We start from the raw sequence: 20349 nt of genomic DNA on the forward strand, positions 1-20349 counted from the left end.
GGAGAAAAACGTGGAACACACACACACACACACAGAGTTTTCATCATTATATAGTAAGATTTCATACATTGAAAAGTATTGTATTTCATGTCTCCATCTGCTGGTGGGCCATCATGATAAGAGAATGAATGCATAATATGATGCTGATTCGACTAAAGAGAAGACTTGATGATCACTTAAATTCGGTGGGGAAAACGGTGGATATATCAATATCGGTATTGGTTATTGGTCAGATAAATTGTTACATATCAGCATATCGGCTATCAGCAAAAAATCAAATATCATGCATCCCTAATTCAAATTGAACAATGTGGAGGTTTCTCTTTATTGTGGCACATTGTTATAGAAATATGTATGTAAGATTGTGTTCATATCATCCTTCAGTTTTAGCCGTGTCAGCAGTCAGTTGGTCTGTCGGTCCACAACTTAGGACTGAAATATCTCAGCAACTATTGGAGCTCAGATTTTATATCTTAATAATCTAAAGCAGATTAATGTTTTAATGAAGGTTATAAATTCAGTCTACTTCTGCACCACTGATGCTCTGGCATTTTTCGGTCATTTTCCTGACTCTCTGCTCTTTGGACTTGCTGCTTTGCACTGCTCTGCTGCCCCGAAGGCTTCACCTGTCTGTCAAGGCGAAAAAATGTGGGCAACTCAGATTGGCAGTATTGCTGTGGACAGGCATGAGAGCAGCCAACTAGGTATTAAATAATTGTGCAAAAACTTATGAAAAAAAGGGCTGTGGGGAGATAAGAACTGCAAGGAATGCCACAACATACATTTTGTAATGGAGTACTTGAATCTTGTTTCCCCTGGTCTGATTGCTTCTTCGTGACTGAAACTAGTAAAGTCCTGTTCACCCGTCTACCTCTTTAAAGTCCAACAACCTTCCCTTCATGAACTACTTGAGGTCATCATTTACTTTCAGTGCAGGTCTGACTGGACCTTTGCTTCAAAGCCTCCTCAGCATTCAAGCTGCGCTGTCCAATTTCCAGCTGGTCTGTGCACCTGGGACCCGCCCCCTGGCAGTGATTGACAGCTCTAATTAGAAAGCAAGGCATGGATAAAAACAGTGGTCAGTGATGGAATAGAGCACATTAAAGGTAGGCAGGCTTTTTCTATAGAACAATAAATAGACTCATACAAAAGTAATCATCAATCATCGCTCAGTAAAAGTGTGAGGAAGTGTATTTATCTGCAGGGAGTCTGCGCTCTGCCTGCAATTTCTTATTTTCTTCTTATTTTGCTGTGTTTCCTGAGCACAGCGGGCAGGTAGGCAGACACTTTATAAAAGGTGGTGACCATGGACCAGAACGTGAGCAGCATGCATCCAAGAGAGAGCTACGAAAGCAACCCTTTCTCATGCCAAAGTTCTCAAATACCGCTGCTTGGCTATTGATTTCTGTGTCAGATGCCGACGAAAAACAGCGTCAGTAAATAACGCCACTGGACGACATCAGTTTTAAAAGCCACTGGACAACAATGTGATTTAAGGACCAAAGTCCCAGTAGGGCAGGTGCTGGTCAGGGTGGTGGTGGGTGGGTCCAACAAGTTCTGGCCATCACAGAGGACACGCATTCTCACTCTGACCTTGTCACATATCAACGTTTGGTCATGGACTTTCCACCTCCACATACAACATGAGAAAGCCAGTGTTTGTTGGACCCATCCACCCTTGTAGGACTTTCGCTGCCTTAATTTTTGTTCTTGACCTACCATGTTTCCCCCGGATGCCGACCAGCACCGTCAAACTATTATGGTGACCATCAGTGTCTGATGCCGGAAGACAAATTACCCGCAGAGGTTTCTTCCTCTCCAAAACAAACGGACCAGGTGATTTAAACCAGTGAAAACACAGAATAAATCATTTTCATATTAAAAAATCTGTGGTGGCATGATGGTGCAGTGGTTAGTATTGTTGCCTCACAGCAAGAGGGTTCCTAGTTCAAACTCCCCAGGTCGGATAGCCCTCCCTCTATGACCTCTGGCAGGATGAGTGGTCACAGAAAATAAATAAATGAATTAATGTATGTTTTGCGAGGCTTTTGTTGCGTAGGGGCTAATAACTATGGTGGCCGATGTGAAAAACCTAACTAATCCTAGCACCAGTGTTTGGTGTATCTGGACTACTGTAGTAACCTTGACCTGCTCCTTATGTAGATATAAATGGCTCATTTAAAAAAAAAAAAATCTTATTTTCAGGTGATTAAAAAACAGACATATTATATTCCAATTCTCCCAATATATCCCCCTAAATGCTACATACTGGACTCACATTTTGAAATCAGGACTTTTCCTTGTAATAGAAGTTTTTTTGGCTGTATTATTTCTACTTTTCCTCAAGGAAAAGAATACTGAGTACTTTGTACACCGCTGAGTAAGTAGCATGAAATGGAAATACTCAAGTAAAGTACAAGTACCACAAATTTGTTGCATTCCGCCATTAAAACAACAGCTCCACTTATGTTTGGGGCACCACAGGGATCTATTCTTGGTCCTATTTTGTTTTCACTTTACATGCTTCCGTTAGGACGCATTATCAGTCATTTTAATGAAGTATCCTACCACTGTTAAGCTGATGACACCCAAACAAACATTGACTTTCACTTGAGAGAGCGTTGTTCGTGTCCCGTGAGATTCTAAAGCCAAACCCTGATATTTTTTACGAAATCCAAGCATGTGTGTTTGTTGTTGAAGGGAAAAAAAAGTCAATTTGCAGTGTTGTACTGACGAAGTGCGTTCATTTGTAGATGTTAAATTTCCTCTGAAAAAAGAAGTGTATTTTGAAAGAAGACAATGTTTAAAACAGGCTGAACTTGTCAACAACCAACACACCCTTGCACGTTGTGTGTGTCTGTGGAAAGTTACCAAACGTCAATATGTAGAGAGGTTGAAGTGAGAATGTGCTGCTTTGGGTAACCCCCAAAGGTGACCGTAGGGGTACAGGAATTAAGTATCAAGCATTCCACATGCTGACTACGGAGGCCTAAACGTGTCAGGTAATACCAACTGGAACAAATTCTGTGTAATTATGATACTTATTATTACTAATATATATTTGACACATATTACTGCTGTATAACTGAACCTGTTACATATATGTAATGTGTATTTCCATTGCAGATTTGGTCTTAAATTTCATATAAGGTGGTATTAAAAAGGTCTTAGGGAGTCTTAAATTTAACTTGGTTATATCTGTAGACACCCTGGATAATTGCTAAGAATGGATTATTACAAAAAAAAAGCGTCACATTTTTTTTTAATTTATTGGTTGTTCTGTATCGAAAATGAATGTGCATATATATGTAGAGTAGTAAAAAGTAGCTTTCCTCTGAAATGCACTGTCAAAAGTAAATATTTTGGCATTTTATTGAACAGCGTTCAGCGGAGAGCGAGGCAGTGTGGGGGAGCAGAGAGAGGATGTGTGGCGGTCTCCTGCCGGTTTCAAACCAGCGTCGTTGCAGTTACCGATGCGGACTCCACGAACCAGGAACCAGGCAGAGAGCATCGCAGTGACACGCAGCTGTGAGCTGCACCGACCCCGCTGTGGATTTTAAAAACCTCCCTCCATCACCTGTAGCTTCAGCTCTGTGTTGCTTTTTTTTTTTTTTCACTGAGGATAGAGAGGAGGGAGAGAAAGAGAGCTCCTTCCCCTCCTCTCCTCTTCTCTCCTCTCCTCTTCCCCTCCGCAGCAGAAGCCCGCTGACAACAGGATGGGTCGCGCGGAGGAGAAGCAGCAGCAGCAGCATCAGCACCACGAGCACAAGCGTCGCGAGCCGCTCCGTCTCCGTCCAGGTGGCGCGAGGAGGACGAGCTGATCCCGCGGAGCAGACTCAGAAGAAGGAGGAGGAGGAGGAGGCGGTGGTGGAGGAGGAGGAGGAGAAGAAGACAGGAGGAAGGCGGAGGAGGAAATCCCGCGAGAAAAGAAGAGACAGACAGACACAGAAACACGCAGAGAGCGGAGAGAGAGAGAGAGGAGTGCGAAAGCGCCGCACGTGAGGTGCGCGAGACCCCCGGGGAGAGGGGACTAATCGTTAATTTGGAGGAGAGACGGTTGTTTTTGTTTATTCCTGCGCAGACGGAGAGAGAAGGTCTCCGACAAACAGGTGAGAAACACCGGAGCAGCAACTGTTTCTCTTTCTCAGCTTTCAAATCCGGATTAAAACCCGAATTAACACCTGTAAGCATCCGTGATTGATTAATTAACTCCACCTGTGACCGTTAAGATGTGAGAGGCACGCGGGGGTTGTGACGGCGCCGGCACTCTTGCTACCTGTAATCAATGTTAACCCCGCTTTAAAGGGAAAAATTAAACGTCGGCCATAATGTGGAATATCAGTTTTCAGAGAGCAAGATGTGCTGCAAGACTTTGCTGCGTTTTGTCTTCAACTGCCTCAAGTGCTTTGTGTCCAGTTGTGTTTCAGGTGTGATTTAATATAAAGAGAGGCTGACTTTGTGTCATTCTAAGAAATGCTCCCTCCATCCCTCCCACATGTCCTGACTGTATTACACCTTCCCATCACTTGAGCTGGCTTTTCCAGGCTGCATGCTGACAACAAGCTGTGTGGATATGCTGCTGTTTACCCGGATCCCTGTTTTATTCATGCGGTTCTGGGTGTTTGAGATGGTTTGATGGTGAAGCAGAGAGACGGTGGTGATGCTGGAGTTGCTGGAGAGAGAGAGGGTTTGGCTGGGAGATGCTTTGGGTGACTGGTGGGTGGTTTATGTATCCTGACTATTGACTAATGCTGGAAAGAGAGGGGTTGCAGAGAGAGTGCGTGCGAGCTGCTCAGTGTGTGTGTGTGTGTGTGTGAGGGAGAGAGGCGGGCTGCGGAGTTTGTGTGGGTCTCAGTAGGCTCTGTTCTTTGCGCGTTCGGCGTGCGCATGAGATGGAGATTGTGCAGTTTTTACGCGCGTGCGTGAGTGCAAATTCGTGCGCGTGCGTGCGTGCAAATGTCCCTGCTCTGTGTTTACATACAGACCTGTGTGTGTGCGCATAAATGAGGAATAAAACACACAAAAAAGAGAAAAGAGATGGATGGAGCTGCAGAGAGTGTGTGTGTGTGTGTGTGTGTGTGTGTGTGTGTGTGTGGTGGGGCTTTATGCGTGTGCGTGCACGCAGGCCCATAGGGTTTTCCCTGCATATTAAACCCTTCGTCAGCCCTCTTAAGTGTTTCCCCTGTCCACCCGGAGGAAAGTACAGCCTCCTTTTTAAATGTCAGGCAAAACATTAAGTTTCTGCTGCTGCAACACACACACACACACACACACACACACACACACACACACACAGCACAGATGGCAAACAGCAAATCTACAGTATGAGCATCCAGCAGTGGGTGAACAATAATTGTGCCTAATTGTTTCTGGAGATTTTATTAATTATGAAACATCAGCAGTTTTGAGACGTTTAATTTGAAGTTTTGTGAGAGAAAGCGTGTTTGTATGAAATAATAAGGATCCTACTACAGTAATTATCACAAAATGACAAAAGTTGCAGAATGATTATCATCTCAGTCGGCGCCAGGCAGCTTTGTGGAGCCGATGCAGCTCGGAGTTTTGTTGGGTTGAAACGAATATTTGGTGAGTTTAAAATAAATCTGCAACAATTTTGAGTCATTTTTCAAGCAAACGTCCCAAACTGTGACTGGTCTGGTCGCTCCTCCTAAACACGGGCAGCACCGCTCTGCAGCCGTATAGCAGTGACCCACAGCAGCGCCGGGACAGCACCTCAACTCAGTCAGTCCTTATTCACTGTAAAGCACATGTCCTCTCCTTCTCTTACCAGAGTCCTCTGCTCTGTTAGATCGCCACATAGAAAAAGAGCCTCCCGGTTCAATGGTGCTGTCCAGGTTGTAGCCAAGTTTCGGTGAATCAAAGGAGATTACTGTTCCTGATGCAGCACGGTGGTTGTCCAGTTTATTTTCCAACGCCTGTACATTGGCATTGATTCAGCTGGTGCTTATTATCCTCCATCTTTTCCTCGATGTTCGCTGAACATTTGAAAACATGGACCAGTCAGGATTTAGGCAAGACCAGGTTGGCTGGCACACGGCTGTTGGCTGTTTTGTGGTCCCTGGAAGGTCGCGGAAACAAACCTGTAACGTCAGAATGTTTGCTTTCTTCACCTGCACTCATCTACTGTGTTAGGTTGACATTTCAGTTTTATAGTCAGGAAAAAATTGGTCTGTGGACTACACATATTATAAAAGTGTCAGATAGAGATATTGGGAAAGTGTTACGTCTAATTAATAGACAAAGGAAGCTACATTTTGATATAAGATTTGAAAGGAGTGATGGTAGCTGGTTGCATCAGGGTTAACAAAAACAAACAATAAAAAACACTGAAGTTGCAGAGGACTTTTACTTTGACAAAGTCAAGGACATTTACACCATGAATTGATGCACAAAAGGCACAAAGTGGTGCAAAGTTGGGTCAGTTGTGAGAGATTCTGGGGTTAGGTGTTGTAACTGTTTTGTGAGATAATTTTGAAAGTTTAAAAACGAGGTTTATATTGCTGATTTGATTTAAAAGATTATTTTGAATGATCAGTGACAAAAGTAATCAGACACTCCGACTGATAAAGCAGTGTGTAAGATTTAGGGGGATTTAGTGGCATCTAGTGGTGAGGAGTGCAGGTTTCGGCCAGCTGAAACTTCTCCCGATTAGAATTCCTTCGATGTTTTGAATTACCCACAGAGGTCTCTTCCTCTCCAAAACAAACAGATCAAGTCATTTAAGCCTGTTAAAACACTAAATGAAATCACAAATCAGGGTGTCTCCAATGCTGCTTGGCATGTTGGAGACAGGCAGCTAGCCTAGCACCTGCTAATCCTTTTCTTTCTTTTTTTTTTTTTTTTTTTTGGATAACTTAAGATCCAGACTTTCAGGAGGTTTTTACCAGGAGCCAAATTGTTCGAAGAGGTCTCCTCCTCTCAAAAACAAACGGACCAGTTGATTAAAACTGGTGAAAACACTGAATAAAGCAGTTTCATGTTAAAAAAGATTTGTGTTTTTACGACGCGCTCATAAACCACAGTGGCAGACTTGAAAATGCAAAAACGTGAATGACCCTGTCTAGTTCAAGTGTTCGTTTTGTCCGTTCTGGGCCGTTGGCGATGCAACATGGCGATCTCTGCAAACAAGACCCCGCTGCATATATACATATGAATGACCATCCGTTTGACGGGGCTGTTTGGCAGAAATGCACACCTAACTTTAATTACAAATCGCCTAATTTTAGAAAACAATTTTGCATTAAAACACAGACCTGAACCTTTCATTTGCTGCTGGTTAGAGTATAGAGAGAGGGAATGACACGCAGCAAAGGGCCGAGGGTTGGAATCGAACCTGCGGCCCAGAATAGTCTAACATAAATTATGCCAGAGATGTAAAGCAGAGAGTGAAAAGTGTGCCAACCAACCCTGGTCTCCCGTACTGCTTCTCTCTGTTTTATACCATTCAAAACTGCATTGAGTTCTTGAGAGTTGGTCGAACTTAACAAGAGCTCTGTGAAACAACTAAATGAAAAAGTGTCGCTATACGTGTTGACGATGAAACAAATTAGATGTGGCACTAATCAACAAAACCCAACAACACAGACTAATGAGACCCCACAACAAATCATCTCTTACGACCAGACTTTGAGTCAGTACGTCACTCCACCTATTGTTTTGACACTGAACGTCTCCTGAGACACAAAATGTCAGTCTTCTTGTTTTCCAGCACTGATGTTTGTGCTGATGGTGTTGATTACGTAACAGATCACACTTCAGCGATCCCCTCCATCCCTCTTTCTCATCTTTTTCTTGTGCGCCATCCAAACGTTACCTCAGCAGCTGCGGAGATGGATGCCTCTGAAACACTGGAGCCAATGTGGTACGACTTCCAAAGCAGGCGTGCTTGTGTGCCTTCCTCCTCCTAAAGCGCACGATAAATAGGTTATTTTATGTTGCGAAACAATGGTGCAGCGTTCTTTAAGCGCATAAAGAGTGCTGGGACAAGACGCAGGAAAAAAGCAAGGCATGAAAAAGAGTGATGAAACCGAACAAAACTGGAGCACTTTGAGGCAGGGCTTTAACATGAATGTTTGTTTAAAGAAGGGATTTAACAGAAGACGGTGGCTTAGTTCTGTGGAGTGCAAAGAGGGAGCAAGACTCGGCTGTCAGACAGACAGGGAAAAAAATGGATCATATCTGAGCTCTGCGTCAGAATAATAGATTAAAACTGTTTTAGGACTGGTCTCCAGTATCAGCTAGTTCTCACCAGTTTGTGCCTCGGGATGGGAAATGTCAGCACTGGCAGGATGAGTTGTGTCTCTTGCTTTAGCTTTGCATCATTGGACGCAATCAGCAGATGGCTGCGGCCTCACTGATGACCTGAAATATAGAGACGTGGAACAAGAGCACCTGGAGCCCAGTGTGTATATGTGGTTACGGTACACACATATAGCCCTTAAACAATGCTAAAATGGTCGTTTTTTCAGTGAGCTCCAAAAAGCGCTGTATACCTGATACAGAAAGCGTGTTTTCCTATTGTAAACATCTGGGTAACATCTGCTTAAAGGTGCCCTGTGGGAAATAAACAAGCAAATTGATGTTTACATTCAGTTTTTCTCGCCGAAACACATTCTGCCACCTCAATGTGTTTTTCTTTCCTCGTTTGCAAAGCCTGAAATATTTTAAATGCTGCATTGTTTACTTCCATGTCTCCGAGCTTGCAGTCTTTTTTTTTTCTTTCCTGTTGCTTTGTTGGCACATTGCGACGTTGCTTTTGGCGTCAGCGCTACCAACTGTCGATCAGTGGAAGAGTGTGAAACTGGCGACAGGGATGTGGATCACACCGCTCGCCTGCTTGTGGGTGTGCACGATACAAAAAAAAGTAGAGAAAAACAGGAGTCACTCGTAAAAGTATTGCTTCACAGTACGAGTCAAAGTTATGTTGATCTTATACCACGTTACTTTTTAAGCAGTGTCACTGTCACAGGCAGATTTCCAATGTTGGAATAAAACTACAAGAGATTTCCGTCTTGTATTCTCAATCAGTTGATGTAAGGTACTCTGTCTTACGCTGTCTTATCCAGTCTTTGTATCGTCATCGTCATTTTATCATCAAGTTTTAGTCTTGGCTTATGCAAATACCGAAGTTTAATGATGTAAACATTGTCAACAAGCAATAGGTGAAGTAGCAAACTGGGCAGACAGCAAACATGGAGGGGACTTCAGGGAGGCGCAGGAACGTACGTCTCGGTTCGGAGTTGTGGAGTGAACTACAGTCGCTGTTTAGTTTGGCGTGTATCCAATCCACCACTCTCTGAACCCTTTGGATGTATTCGGCGTCTGAATTCCAGCAGACGGCGATACAGCCTCTGGGGGCAGACCCCCGATTTTTTGGCATTCTGGTTTGATTTGGGCGGAGGAGGCGAATTTCCGTTTCAGACTTCCGTTTATATATAAGTAAATATGCTGAACCATTGCGATGGATTCAGAGTTTGCAGTGACGCCAATTATGTTCCGCCTTGTTAGTTCCCCGCACGGACCGTTTAACCTGGCAACAACTGCAGCCAGCTCAAACGTGGTTGGTCAATATCACGCGGACTACAAACAGCCTACAACCGGAAACCAGGGCTCTTCCGCTCTTCTCCTGGAGGCAAGATCTCCTCGCCTCATTTGATGCCACATTGTCTTTACCTTTGAATAAGAGTTCAAGCGTTTCACAGAGAGATCCTTTTTGCGTGTCGATTGGATACCTTTGCCTGTGTTACTGACGACCAGTGTACCGACCTGAGCCTGCTTCAAGACCCTGAACTTTAATCTCAGTCTATGAGTCGGCTTTGTGAGTCCTTCACCTGTTCGTGACAACCAGCTCTTAAATTTAGTGAGACGCTAAATTTTTGAAATGGTTCACCTCTCATTTCCACAGTCTCTCCCCCCCACCAAAACAGCAAACTTGAGTGCAAATGCTTTTTTATCTTTATGGATTACTCTGACAAGAATACTGTCTACATGTGACGTCTCTTATCTTGTGTTTCTAGAGCTATGTGTACTTGCAGATACGTAAGGAATTGTTGATATGTCATATTTAGGGACCTCGGCTGAAGACACCCCTGACCTAAATCCAACAGGAAGTGAGCTATTGCCTCTGAAAGTAACATGAGGAAATGCGGAGATATTGTCAGCTGTAAGCTAGACTGGAGAGGGGTCTAAAATCGTCTAAAACCTTTGTCTTTAACTGTCTATGTGAGCTGGAGGCCAAAACAACAGAAGTCTGAGATCCTTCCCAACGCTGCTTGCAGCTTAATTTAGAATGGAGTTTGGTGTAATGTTTTCCACGAGGAGCAGGATGGGAAATGACCTCCAACGAAATCTAGGTGTAGTCTTGCAAATAGTGACGTGGAAGATCCCTAGTCTTTGGTAAATCAAATCTAAACTCAGAATTTAGTTTAAAAGTCATTTCACAGACTTGGTAAGCATTATGGAAAGATCGTGGTCGTGGTTAAAAGAGGAAAGTACTTGGATGAGTTCAGGGGTGGATGTTGTGTTCATGTTCAGGAGAAATGAACTCTGAGTGTTGGTAGGACTGAATACAAACCTCCCTCCTCAGGGCATCTGTTGTGCAATAGTAACATTATGATACTTGTGTTATTGATAAATGATGATCACTAAAGTTTGCTAGCAGATGGACGTCAACGTAAGTTGTTTTCGGCATCTGACCAGTACTGTTGCTTTGCCTGTGAGGACAGTCTGCTCTTAAAGCTGCTGATTTCAGTCACACATCTGTTGTTAAGTTGATATGAAAAGTAAAAACAAATCATGTGTTTATGTGCTACTGAATTAAAAAACTAGCTGATTTTACTGACACAAACTTACTGATGTATAATTTACATTTTCTGCTCATTGCCCTTATTGGCAAGTTCTTCGAGCTGCAACTGATGCAAGAGGATGTTGTTTACTGGAAACTGCTGCGGTCGGCAACTTTTTGCAGTCGGAAGCACAACAACATTTGGTTGCTTGCAGTGACTGAAAAATCTGACCTGGAAATCTGTTGTTCTCAAAGCAGAACCTCCAAACAGTCTGTGGTTCCAGCTCCTCAGATGGGAAGATTTGCTGCTTTTCTGTGTGTTATATGATTGGAAATCAAATATCTTTGAGTTTTAGATGCTGATCTGACAAGAAGAAGGTTATTTAAAGAGGCTACTTTTGGCTCTGGAACCTTGATTTGGGCTTTGTCATATATTTTCTGACATTATGTCGTCTAAACACAGTGGTTCCCAACCTTTCCCCTTAAGGCACCCCTTTTTATCATTAAGTAAAGTGACGACCCCTGACTAAGTGACATATTTTATTTATATTACATATTATAATACCCTTTTATATTATTCTTTCGTTTCTTTAATTTGAGACAATCATACAAACTTAAAAGGCTTCTTCTTTGAGAAATTCGGTGTTTGCTTTTGTTCTGTTAGCTTTTCAGTGGTTCAACTGCGTACTATTCTAATGCAGGATGCGGCTGTTTAGCAGAGAGTGAGAGCTCTGTGATGATGTTGAAATATAGGCTGACTCTATATAATTTCAAAAAGTTTCCTTACACCTCTTAAAATCAATACGCGACCCCCTCATGAAGCTTTGGCGACACCTTGTGGAGGTCAGGACCTGCAGGTTGGTAACCAGTGGTCTTAAGCCCAGGTGTTCAAGGAATACGCTGACGATTTGGGAGTTATGTCCTTTCTCTGTCATTTTCATATTGAGACAACATGATCGATATCTTTTTTGTGTCTGTACGTCCAGTGGCTGGGTCTCAGCGGTTAGCGTTGCGGCTTAGCTTAGCGAATACAATTGAAGTCTATTGGGGGTCAGTAGCCTACGGTAAGAGTGAACAAATAAACGTAACAGAAACCCTGAAGCTGGCATTTCTGCACGTGCATTTAAAATTAACATGTTTAAACATTAATTCGAAAAACGAGAGTCCGTTTTAGTCGTTTTAGAAGAAGTTTGATACACAGAACTACAGTGTGTTTACATCCTGCGCTGTGATCCGTGGAGGGATACACCGGTGAGCAGGCACAGGCACAGATGTAGCCTGTAAACAAAACTCAGCTGTTTATTTAGCCTAACGATATCTCCGGACTATAGTAGCTGCAATGGACGACTTTCAATGTGATTTTGAGGAGTTTCTTGTAGCGGACACAGACCCAGAGCCATACCTGTTTGAGCCGGAGCGTACAGATGAGGAACTCCAGGGGCTGGATGCTGAGCGGGCGAGAAGAGAGGCTGAATCCTTCGAGGTAGCAGAACAGCAAGGGGCCGAGGGGAGACGGAGGCCAGGGGAGGATTGGTGGTGTAGCTGCGGGGCTTGCCAACCTATGCCTACGGAGGTGGAATCATTTTGCTGCACAGAATGGGATTTGGTGCCACCATCGTTGGGGAGGCTAGAGATATATCATCAGGAGGAAAACCACCACAGAGAGTGCATCACAAGGAGTGAAAACTTTGCAGCAATCACTAATCCTGGCGTGATTGAAACATTTTTTCATGTTCCTAAGATAAACTGGAAAAAAACGCCCCAGGCCTGCAGGAGCTGATGGACAGCTTTCAGTCGAGAGTGACCTAGCGCACCTGTCCCACAGCCAGCTGCAGCTGTTGCTCACCGGTGTATCCCTCCACGCAGGATGTAAACACACTATAGTTCCGTGTATCAAACTTCTTCTAAAAACGGATAAAGAAGACTCGTTTTTCGAATTAATGTTTAAACATGTTAATTTTAAATGCACGTGCAGAAATACCAGCTTCAGGGTTTCTGTAATATTTATTTGTTCACTTTTACCGTAGGCTACTGACCCCCCGATAGACTTCAATTTTATTCGCTAAGCTAAGCTGCAATGCTAACCGCTGAGACCCAGCCACTGGATGTACAGACACAAAAAAGATATCGATCATGTTGTCTCAATATGAAAATGACAGAGAAAGGGCATAACTCCCAAATCGTTGGCATATTCCTTTAAGACAAGCTGGCTGATGGCGTCCCCTGCAACCTCAAATCAGTGATGGCTATTTTTATAACATAAAGCACGCCACCTGTTTCTACAGCCAATCAGCTTGTAGTGAGGTCCACTGGTCAAGTCAAAGTGACCGCAGACGGCATGTTCGCTTGCTGCAGCAGGTGCTCCGTCTCCGCCGAGCCCTCTGTTTCCGTCCTCACAGTGTGCCAGTGTCGGACAATGGGTCGCCGCTGCTGCTCGCTATATGTGCTTATGCCCCGCCCACACACACATTCTCACCGACTGATTAATTGCCGCTGGTCATTTATATTCTTGTGGCGTATTTACAATGAATACAGTCCATCTGATGTTCGTTTTGTTTCTAGTTTTCGCCGTTTCATCACTACTAACGCAACTGTAGCCAGTAGAGTTGTTGCATAGCGATGATACACTATCTTATCTAGTTGCATTGGTGTGAACCAGTAGGTGCCTGTTTTTACTTGTCTCGCTGTGACTCTTTGGTCTGAACTGGGCTTGAAAAATCAAAGTGGTAGTGTTGTTGGCGCCGCTGTTGCAGAGACAACTAGATCGCTAATAGCCTAGCAACCTAGCCTAGCGACTACCAGCAACACAGGACACACTGCGTTTTGTTTTCCATGGTTACTTCAGTTGTTCCAGCATCTCGATTCTCTTTGGCAACTGCAGATAGCTACCAGGGAAAACAAAATTGGCGCACTCCCTTTGTGCCGTAAGTTATGACTCTGATTATAATCATTAGCACTGGGTTAATAGTGGTGTGTGTGTGTGTGTGTGTGTGTGTGTGTGTGTGTGTGTGTGTGAGAGAGAGAGATGAGCAGCAGCTTTCAGCCTGACAGAAAGTTTCAAATCCTTTTTTTGGTTTGCGATTTTGCTCGTCTCTGACCTGTGTGGGCGAGGACTTTTTTTTTTTTTTTTTTTTTTTAAATATCACAAGCCTCTCTCTCCCTCCCTCTCTCTCTGTCTTTCCATCTCTCCTCCCTTCCTCTCTCTCCCTCTTTCTTCCTCCTCCACTTTTTACTTTCCAGCAGATAGATGGAGGGAGAGGTGCTTGGCTTGTGATTGCATTGTGCAGCAGAGTGAAACGCAGGCGGCACACTTCATCCCACCGTGGACGCTCACTCTCTGTATTTCCCTCCATCTTTCCCCGCTGATCGTTTTCCCGTACTCTTCCATCCCTCCGTCTTTTCTCTCCGTCTTTACGCTCTCTGCAACTCGTCCTCCTTTCTCTGCGCTCATGTTTCCTTTTATTTCCCCTTTTCACTGCCCTTATTTCTCCGTCTGCTCATCCTCCTTTTCTAATTTATTTCTCCCTTTCTCCCTCCCCTCCTTTCCTCCCTCCTTGTTCTCCTCTCGGCGCTCCACTTGACGTCGAGTGTCTCGTCCTTCTCACGCAACCTCCTTTTCCTTCCTCTCGTCTCTCTCGACTTATCTATTTCGGTTCAGATTCCACCTCTTGTAAGATCTCCTCCCTCCTTCTCCTCCTCCACCTCACTTCCTTTTCTTTTACAAGATCCTTCTCTGCTCGCCTTCGCTCCTCCTGTTGGAGCAATAACTCCCCACTCATTTTACACCCCTTTCTTTTATCATCCTCCCCTCACCTCCTTCTCAATTTCTTATCTCTCCTGACCTCCTCCTCCTCCCATCCCTCTTTCTTCTGGTTGATACACCACTTTTCTCCTCACCTCATCTCTCCTCTTGTCTCCCTTTATCTCCTCATTTCCTCTCCTGTCCTTGTCTCATCTCCTCTCATCTTCTCATTGTTACTTTTCTCCCCGTTCTTCCTCTCTCCTCTACTCTCATCCTTTTTCTCCTCACCCCCTTCTTTCTTTTCTCATGTTTCCTTTTCTCCTCTTTTCCTCAGTCCTCTCCATGTCTCCTCCTCCTCCTTTTTTGCTCTCTTTCTGCTCCCTCTTGTTTCCTCTCCTTGTGCCCTGTCCTTGTCTCATCTCCTCATCTTCTCATCCTCACCTCTCTTTTCCGCTTTTCTCTTTTACTCTCCTTCTTTTCTCCTCTTCTCTTCTTTCCTTCTGTCCTCTCCCCTCTTCCACCCTTCTTCTCTTTTCCTCTTGTTTCCTCCTCTCTTTTTCCCTGGTTCCCTCAGTCCTCTCCTTGTCTCCTCCCCTCCTCTTGCTCCTGCTTTTGTCTTTCTCTTCTCTCCTTCTTTCTCCTTATCTCCTTTTTATTCTGCTCATTTCCTCTCCTCTCGTTTCCTGTCCTTGTGCCCTTCGTCTCATCTTTACTTCTCTCCTTGTTCCCTTTCCTCCTTTTCCCCCTTCCTTGTCTGTCCTTTTTTCTCCTTTGCTCCTCTCCTCCTTTCTCTTCTCTTCTCTTCTCTTCTCTTCTCTTCTCTTCTCTTCTCTTCTCTTCTCTTCTCTTCTTGTTTCCCCCCTTTTTTCACTCGTGTCCTTGGTCCTCTACTTTTCTCCTCTTGTTTCGTCTCCTTATTCTTCCCTCTCGGCCCTTCCTTCTTGCTCTTCCCTTTTTGTTTCCTCTCCTCTCTACTCCCTCCTTCTACCCTTGTCTCCTTCTTATCTCCTTTCCTTTCCTTCTGTCTTCTCTTCTCCATTTTTCATTCCATTTTTTCTCACTTTAACTCACCTTCTTGTCACCTCCCGTCTTCACTTATCTCCTCTCATCTTCTTTCCTCTCTCCTTCACTTCACTCCTTGTTCCCTCCCCTCCATTATTCCTTGTTTCATCTTATTGCCTCCTCCCTTTTTTCTTCGTGTCTCCTCTTTCCTCTCCTTGTCTCCCTTCTTTCTTCACTCTACTTTTTGTTTCCTCAGCGTTTTTCACCTTCCTCCCCATGTCTCCTTCATTCACCTCCTCTCCTCTCCTTGTCTCCTCTCATCTCATATCTTCTCCTTGTTTCCTCTCCTCCTATTTTCCTCACCTTGTCTCAAGTCCTCATCCCATCGCGTCTACTCTCCTCCTCAGTTATGATAACATTCACAATGACCCTCTCAGGAGGCAAATCATTGCAACCTATACCATCATAGATTACCTCACACACACACACACACACACACACACACACAAACAAATAGATACTATATATTCATATATGCGAACACACTTGCAGGCGCAAACACGCATTTGAACACAGGCAGCTGAGTAATGTGTTGCTGATGCATGATGGGGACTACACGTGTGCTGCAGTGTGCGTGCGCACACACACACACACACACACACACACACTGAGAAATGCATTTGTAAGCCTGACTAACAATGATGTATATTGTACTTAGAGAGGGCTGTTCTCTCTGTTATGAACTGTCTTTCACACGCACACACACACACATACGTGCACACACACACACACACACACACACACACACTGAGTTAATGCAGTTGTTTTGATGGTGCAGGAAGCGGTAGCTCTATTAATCAGAGAGTTACGTCACTGATCGCACACGCACACATTCACATGCTGCCTCCCTCTGTCATCCATGCTTTATTAGCTACACACACACACACACACACACACACACACACACACACACACAGAGCTGGTAGTAGAATCGTATTAATCAGCAAGTATAATGACATCATCACTTTTGAAACAGCAGCATTGACATCGTCCTCTACAGAAGCATCTGCTAATGAGCTGGAGGGTGGACACACACACACACACACACACACATAGGTGATCACATTTACAGTCACATATGTAGATTTTTGCCTCACAAGTGTTGTATACCTGTCAAGACTCACCAGTTGCCCAGTTACTCTATGGGAAGTAAAATGCCACACACAAAAGCACGTGGTTTCAGTTCAGTCAGTCACTGACTACGTTTACATGCACACCATATTCCATTCCTGTATTATTCGGAATACCCTCAATATTCCGGTTGCGCACGAGTCATGTAAACACGTGCATAACCCGATTACGGTCATGTTCCGGTTGGAGAATATTCCGAATAAGACCGCTGGCATATGCCTGTTTTAACCAGAATATTGTGACATGTGTACACCTTAATCGGAAAATGCCCCGTACGGAATATTCAGTAACGTCTACTCATACTCGATTCACAAGAAATCCTGGGTTGTCAGTGTTGTTATGGTTATGGCAAGCGGGGAGAACAGCAGAACTGGCTTTGTGCATTCATCCACAGACTCCGGAGGGCTCTGGCTGGCGTGAACGGCATAAGCTGGAAGGAAAGGTCCATACACTCGTTCGTCTTTTCGTCTCGCTCTTGTCTTCCATTGTTGAGGACAAAATGGATCAGCAGGAGTGTTGTAGTTAAGTTGTGGTGCGGAAACAAACACTGCAGCTTCTGTTCATTGTAAACAACTTCTTTTCCTTCTTCTTCTTCTTCTTCTTCTTCTTCTTCTGTATTTCCGGGAGACCAGGCGCCTATAGGCGTATCGCTGCCCCCCGCAGGTTGAGTGTTGCATTAGCCTAAATAAGAGCGTTTCTGGTAGGCCAGTAGCCCGGGGTCTTTAATGGAATATGTCAATTTACATGTAAACAGAATAATCCAGTTGCTGCAGTGCATATAAACACCTTATTCAGAATATGTATATGTAAACGTCGTCATTGTTGGACCCATCCACCACACCTCCCACCCAACCTACTCAGATTTTTTGCCCCCTTAACTTGTGTTGTTGTCTGGTCGCGTTTTGCCAGACGCTGCGTATCATGCCGACGTGAAAGGACCGCTTTTTCATCTGTGTCTGACGTGGGGCGTTCAGTGCGATAGCTACACTATATAATATAGTAAACACGCTAATGCCGCTAACGGCAGATCATAAATGTGCCGAGACACTGGATATGAAACATTTGCAAAATATCATTTTGCAAAAGTGGCCCCCAGGCAAAGTAATTGGCGTATCCCTGGTAGAGTTCTCAACGGGCCCAAAAATTCAACCTGAAACCGGCTCGCCCGACATCATCACATACAACACTGGGTCCGAGCCTGATTGAACCCGAGTTTTTTTGTTTTTTTTTTCTTAAATGGAAGGGGTTAAAAAATGATGCTCCCCCTGTGCGCCTCAACAGTCTGGCTTAAATTAAACATTTACTCTTTAAGAATTGGCCCAAATAATAAATAAAAAAAGATCTCCAAATAAAACGTGAAACAAATAAAATTAGTGACTGCTGTGTTTTTTTAAAGTTCGCTTTCGTTCGGATAGCTGGGAATCCCGGGAGCAACATCGGCACACCACAGAGCCTGAAAATAAATGTACACTATTTTAGTCGCTTATTAACCATGCCAAATATTGAAGAAATTGCAATTAACATGTACTACTTACGTAAAAAACGCTTCTTTACAACACACCGTGGAGGAATAATAATGCGTCCACAGTGTCTGGTTTGAGGCGCGTGACAGAACCACGGAGCACAGTGTCACAGTGCAGTAGCACTTTGAAATGAGGTGCAACTTATCAATGCAGCCTCTCACCAAAAGACTGCTGAGCTGCACCAACACTTTTCCCTGCACTGCCTACTAAGCTCATACTGCTCATACTGTATATACTCTTTATTCTCTTTATTCCATATTCTGTATTTTATTCTGTATATTCATCTGAACATCATCAAACATGATGTTAAGTTCACTGGATTTCCTACTGTTTTTGTGGTTCTAATATTGCACCTAGACATTTCCCCCCCTTATCTCCGTCCCACTGCCTCACCCTGATTCACACCAGAGTCGTCTCGGTGGTCGTTGCCTGGAAACATTAGCTAATTAAACATTTTATCAGGAGGCACGAGGGACGACAGGGCGCCTTCCTGGTCTCCGGCGAGCAGGGTTTAGTGGTGTCGTGGCCGTTTACTGGAACACAGCAGAATCGGGACAAGCTCAAGCTCCCACACTGACACCATAAAACAAGACTGTTCACTTCTGGAAATGAAAATGATGTGCTGCACAATTAGTGGAGGAATAGTAATGATGCCTTCTTTCTCTGTTGTCTCATTCTGGTGCTGAGACTCTAACGCTAATTTGAAATGCATGAGGTGTCCTCTTTGACCTTGAATTCTGACGCTCTTTGTCTCGCCTGCTTGTCGATGAAGACGCAAATCAACCGGCAGTGTCCAACAGCCAGCTGCAGGTATTATTGTAGAAAGAGCCGCACCATGGGATGACCTCAGGGGGCCAGGACTTCCTGTGCAGGCAATTAATGAGCTAATGTTTCCCCACAATCCAACACAATAAGTAGCATTTTCGGCTAATATTGATTAGGAACAATTATGTTCTTTTATGGAGGGTTTTTATGGTTTTGCAGATACCACATTGATATTCACTCCAACAAATAGAGTTAATGGACGTCTGTAACCAAGCAGTTTCTGTTGGTGAGGTAACCATTACGGAAATCTGGCTTGTTCATACACGGTGTCCACGTGGGCTCCAAAGTCAAGTTTCAGTATCTTTTTAAGGTGCCAGAAGTTGTGTTTGTGTTTCAACAATCTGATTTAATCCTTTGGTAAACATTAGGATGGAATGAAGCTATGACAAGATGGATTGTTGTGGTGCTTAAAAGAATACTTCACCCCCATTTGTGTGTTAGTTACTCACTCTGTGTTTCATTAAATTTGTGAGGAAAACTTAGTTTTGTGGCTCTTCAGCTCTTCTTCAGTGTCTCCCTGGGGCTTTGACAAATAGCGACAAATTTTTTAGGATTTCAACTTATCATTGTTGTAGGCCTGAAGAAATTACACACCTATGCGCCAATTAAATTTTTTTTTTTTCAACATTTTGTCAACTAAAACGCCTTTTTCTCCAAATTTTGCCAAACCTCACGAGTGATGGCTCCCTATCGAGGCTATCTATGGATTCCGAATCCAAAAAAGTAAAGTTTCAGAGGAGAATAGAGAATTTAATAGTGTGTGAACAGCTTCATTTGCCGATACCCGATCTGAGTATCGTCACCGATCACGTTATTTTTTATAAAATTGGAATGGGCAATAAAAGATTGGAGGAATCAAAACAACAAAAATGGCCAGGTTTTTCATCTATTTTCATCTATCTTCATCATTGTTGCCTCTGCTTTCCAATGTATTGTTACCTAGCGTCCTGGGTTCGCCTAACTGAGTGCAGCTAATGAAGCTTTTTGGATACTATTTAAATAAAAAAACAAACCTTATGGGACAACTTTGATGCATTTTTTTTTCTTTCTTAATGCTTTGCATAGTATCGGATTGGACTCGGTATCGGACTCGGTTTCAAAATAAAGGACTCGTATCGGATCGGATGCAAAAAAATGTGATCGATACATCCCTACAATTAATGGATTAATCCAGAGAGTGATCCACAGATTAGGAAAGTAGTGTTAAATTGCAGCTTTAAACTAAACTGAAAAATATTTCTTCTGTTCCATATCCTAAAAAA

General features: G+C 43.8%; 1 protein-coding gene across 1 annotated transcript in view; it reads left to right on the forward strand.

Moving 5' to 3' along the window:
• Positions 1 to 3670: 3670 nt before the first annotated feature.
• Positions 3671 to 20349, forward strand: part of trpc5a (transient receptor potential cation channel, subfamily C, member 5a) — a 224937-nt gene continuing 208258 nt past the window's right edge. Inside the window, exon 1 of the mRNA XM_049568039.1 lies at positions 3671 to 4109. The gene's annotated coding sequence lies outside the window, so the exon portion shown is untranslated. The remainder of the gene's footprint in view (positions 4110 to 20349) is intronic.

This window comes from Epinephelus fuscoguttatus, linkage group LG23 (genome assembly GCF_011397635.1).
Source record: "Epinephelus fuscoguttatus linkage group LG23, E.fuscoguttatus.final_Chr_v1".
NCBI classification, from domain to species: domain Eukaryota; kingdom Metazoa; phylum Chordata; class Actinopteri; order Perciformes; family Serranidae; genus Epinephelus; species Epinephelus fuscoguttatus.